This window comes from Poromitra crassiceps (genome assembly GCF_964638095.1).
Source record: "Poromitra crassiceps genome assembly, contig: HAP1_SCAFFOLD_267, whole genome shotgun sequence".
Lineage (NCBI taxonomy): Eukaryota > Metazoa > Chordata > Actinopteri > Beryciformes > Melamphaidae > Poromitra > Poromitra crassiceps.
This window is the reverse complement of record NW_028152130.1, coordinates 132,408-137,642: the sequence shown is the minus strand read 5'-3', so window position 1 is coordinate 137,642 and position 5,235 is coordinate 132,408.

Below are 5,235 nucleotides of genomic sequence, written 5' to 3'. Positions count from 1 at the left end.
CCGTGGAGAGCCAAGTGTTGAGGTCATCACTGGTTGCTTGGCGTGCTGCTGTGTCCTTCAGATTGCTGCTAAAGATCTTACCCAGGCTCTTCACTGGTTTTTCGGTCACAGATGGAATTCAGAATCTATTATACTCCCGGTATGTGGTTATTGTATAACCAGATAATTTATGTCAGCAATTAATGTGAGTACCATTCTCGACTCTGGTTGTTCTTTCACCAACAGTGAGTAAAGAGCCTGGAACTCCTTCAGTGGACACAGCCCAAGCTCCACCACAAGGTATGACATTTTAAAGGGTTACTGTAACTATCTTCTGCAATGTCCTGGATGGCAGATGCTACACAGTTTATCTACACTTGAGCTTATGGTGTATCCACGGCTTTGTTAACACATGATCTTGAACTACACTCTAAAATGCATCTATACCTGTATATTCCTACAGATAAAAAAATAGATACATGCAGACACCAGAGAATTGAACAATTCTTGCAATGCTAGATTTACCCTGACCATTATCTATACAGATAGATACTCAATTCTGAACCCAAAGTGCTGACACATGTGTAGCTGTAGTTGCTGTGAACACATTCCATTGCAGCAATCTATTTAGAAGCAGTACACCTCACTCTTGTCTGAATGATAATTTAGACATTTAAGGATAAACATTTAAGGCTGACTAACTACTCATCACATCTCTACAAACATAAGAGGTTGTGACAATTCAGAACCCAACACCTGGAGCCCATAGTGGAAGTTAGAAAGAAGAGAAAAAGTTTTTTCCTGAATATTCTGATCTTTTTCACCCAACATTATCTGTGGCCTTTTTTCCTAACTAGACCCAAGACCACAACCCAGCTGCACAGGGACAGATATGGAGGATGACACTGAGAAGATGGACATAGATGGTATGTAATTAAAAAAATCTGATATGATGACATGACGTAGCACCTCTACACTGCCATCACCAAGTGCTTGCTCATAGGGGAATGTTGTGTCTCTGAGTATGGTCTAGACCAGCTCCATATGAAAAGTGTCATGAGATAACTTCTCTTGTGATTTGGCACTATATAACATTTACTTGATTTGACTATGGGCATAATGAGGGGTAATGGGCATAATGAGGGGTTGAGGGCGGCTTTAGCTCAGGAGGTAGAGCGGGTCAGCCAATGACGCAAGGGTTGGCGGTTCGATCCCCGCTCCCTCCCAGCTGTTAATCGTTGTGTCCCTGGGCAAGACACTTAACCCTCCTTGCCTGGTATGATTGGTATGATTGACATGAATGGTATGATTGGTATGATTGGTATGAATGTTGACATGAATGATGATGGTGGTTCGGAGGGACCGTTGAGCGCCAATGTGTGGCTGCCACGCTTCTGAACCACCGGTACGAATGGTGTGAACGAATAATGATTCTGTGTAAGCGCTTTGAGCCTTGGAAAGGCGCTATATAAATCCAATCATTATTATTATTATATTATTATAATCACCTATACATTTACATGAATCTGCAGAACATTGTCAATTAAGTAGTTGTTTTTCTTTTTTTTATATAGAACCTTTGTTTGACTTCCATGTCCATTTTTTTCAATTATGCCACAGGTGAGACAGGTGCTAGCATACAGGTGAAGACTGGAGCAATGGGATTGCTTGAGGCCATGTGTGCAAATGGTAAGTGTCTCATAAACGTAAAAAGAAAAAAGTGAATGGTAACATTCGGTTCGGACTACATTTATGTGCAGAAAAAAGTCCACTCAATGAAGGTACACTGTTCGTGTTTTTCGTTATTTTTATATTCTGTGCATAACATTTTTTGTGTACTTTGTCTAGTTTTACATTACATTGTTAAGTTCAAAAAAGTGTTGCACACTCTGGCTCCATGTGCATTTCTTTATTAGTCTGATGTTTCGGCCATACGGCCTTCTTCAAGATCAACGATAACATTACATTGTTACAGTTTGTTGGATTTGTGACTTAAATGGATTATAACACCAGAGGGAAAAACAAATATGAAAACTGTAGCATGTTGATTACAAATTTAAAATATCGTATTGTCATATTCTAACCATTTGCCATTACCTGCTAAATGGGCTGCAATGTGGGGGGATGGGGCAAACGTGGACCGTCAATGTGTGTCCACTAAAAGACATTTGACATTGATATGCTCAGATTGTTATTACAGTATAACTGCCTCACAACACGGCAAGGAGTGAAATTGAACTATGGAGAAGCCTAGCTTCAAGTCTCGCGTGAGTTCAGTCCAATCATGAGAGACCGGTCGGTAAGGTTTAACAGTAGACTACTTTGACGTATGACTCCATTGTTAGGTGGCGCTCCTCTTTAGGCAAGAGGGCTATAATGGGCTAGGATAGAGAATCCCCCCCCGTGGGGGATAGAGAATCCCCCCCCGTGGGGGATTCTTCAGGAGTCAAGACTCGTTGGTGATGGTGAACTGGACAGGTGGGTGGGGTGAAATGACAGCTTCAGATGATGGTTTCAGGGGGAATGAACAGCCGCGATGCCAGCTGCTGCTATGATCCACCAGAGTGGGGGGTGACATAGAACTCTCGCTATAAATACTAGGATGAACTGACGATGACTGACGTCAGTAGGACGGGATGAACTGAGGACAACTGACATCATGACTGACGTCGCGCTTGGGCTTGACTGACGTGACGTGCTGATCAGGTAATGCGGATATGGCGGCCTCTCTCAGCTTGAAATTTGGTATGGAAACCTCACTTGTTGCAGGAAACAATGGCTACAAAGAAGCAAAAGCTACGCGGTCTGTACTCCAACACAACAAAATCCTCCAGGGACTCCTCTCCACCATTGTCTTCCTGCAACAACTGAACTTTTCTACTCAAGACTTCTCCCGAGTGAAACTTCGTTAGACACAACAACAAATGTAATGGATCCAGGATAAACTGTTGTCTCCAGATTCTGTTTTTTCACACTTCCATGTGGTGTGCCACATGGTAATGCTCGTCTACTCGGGTGACTGTCTATGTCAGCTGTAGTTCTGCATTGCAGTGATGAAAACAGTCTGTGATTAACCTTTCTCTCTTCAGATGGGCAGTATGCTGGTGCGCAGGGTGAAACATCTGTGTCAGTGCTGACGCATGGAGATGGTATGTGATTATGTTCATATATGAGACCAAATATTTTCCATAATAATTTGAATTAGATCAGCAACTGAATACAACATTTTGTAAATACAATCATTTAATACAATTCATATCTGGGATGCCAAGGAAAATGAATCAAGCCTGACTGGAATCTATCCTATCTCTTAGTACAGCGGATAAGCACAACTATTGTGCACTTTTTGAAAGAAAGAAGACATTTCTCACATAATGAGTGAATACCATAAGGTTTTTTGTCAGATGTGGAGGGAAGTCGGATTAGACCTCAAATCCAAGATGGCCGCCATTCCCCCTGATCTAATTATGTGGTCTAGATGAGGGCAAAAACACAAGTTTGTTAAACTTTTATCCTATTTGTGAAAATGCAAAGATCGTTAACTTAATTATTTTTCCCCATCTACTGTAGACCTTGGAAAACCAGGTCCAGTTCAAAGACCATTCAAATTAGAGCTTTCAAATCTGGGCTTGATTAACAAGGGGACCCTAGACTCTTACCAAGAAACACTTTCATATTTGTGAAACTTTTATCATGTTATGAGCACATTTTTACATTAGACCCAGGAAAATGCCGGACATCTTGGAATTTTGGTCACATCTGACCAAATTCAAACCACATAACCTCACAGTCTAAGATTTCAGTACAATGAAGTCAGTGGTATTTAAATGTCAACATTTATTATTCAGTAGTGAATACATTTCAAAGTTGCTGATATAATTCAATGGCAATGATGTGCTTCCATTCTTACAAATCTTTTATATTTAGTACATGCAATATCCTTCATATCCAATATCCTCCTTTTTTATATGTTTCAGATCCATTTAACTCTTGCTGTGTCTGTCAGATGCATTTCACCAACAAGAAGAATGGTCTGAAGAAATGGAAGGATTGGCTTCAGTGCACTACATGCCAGCGGTGGTCACACAAGGCGTGTGGGTTTAAAAAGTTGTCGTGTAGACATTGCCAACCCAAAACCTAACCTAACATTGTCAACCTGTTATCATTCCTACACTTGTTACCTCCGCCAAGGATGTTCTGTTTTCAGTGTAGTTTGTTTGTTATGCCTCCGCCAGTGATAGCCAGGCCGGAGGCATTATGATTTTGGGTGTCCGTATGTACGTACAGTATGTACCTGTGTTAATTTAGGCAGCTATTTTAGATTTAGTAGTCTTACTTTTGGGCACATTTTAGTCTGTTTTATCCTTCATAGTTTTAGCCTAGTTTTTGTTTTTTATCAGTGAAAATAGGTAGTGGAATAAAAAAAATTGTCATAGTTTTCGTAGACAAAATTAACACTCGTACATACACGTACGTACGTACGTACAGACATACGTCCGTCCGTCAAATGTTTATTGTTTGAGGAACGCCGTGACGGAATTTAATCAAATTTGCCTCAAACGTCCACCTGGACTCAAGGTTTAACTGATTAAGTTTTGGTGGTCGAAGGTCAAAGTTCAAGGTCACTGTTACCTCACGACCGCCTGTTTCATGCACGTTAATGCGATATCTCAGGAACACCTCGAAGGAATTTCTTCGAATTTGCCTCAAACATCCACTTTGACTCAAGGTCTAACTGATTAAGTTTTGGTGGTCGAAGGTCAAAGTTCAAGGTCACTGTGACCTCACGAACGCCATTCTGTGGATCGTTAATGCGATATCTCAGGAACGCATTGACGGAATTTCTTAGAATTTGGCTCAAACATCCACTTTGACTCAAGGATGAACTGATTCCATTTTGGTGTCAAAGGTTTAGGTCACTGACCTCACAAACACCATTTTCAAGCTCGTTAACACAATATCTCAGGAACGCCTTGAATACCTACGGAATAGGGTTCGGGTTATGTCTTCACATTTGTCTCAAATGTCAAAGTCAGGACAGACATGGATGTCAACTGCTCACTTGTTTGCGGAGGCATATATCCGCAGTGCGGTCGTTGTAGTTTGTCAGTCTGTTTGTAAGAAAACTAATTGCACTTTTATTTTATTTTATTCTGTTCAGTGATACATTTGCACTTCATTTTTATTTTTGTGTTAAGTTATACAGTTGCACTTTGAATCCGTTTTAATAATAAATTTGATTTACATTTTTGAATG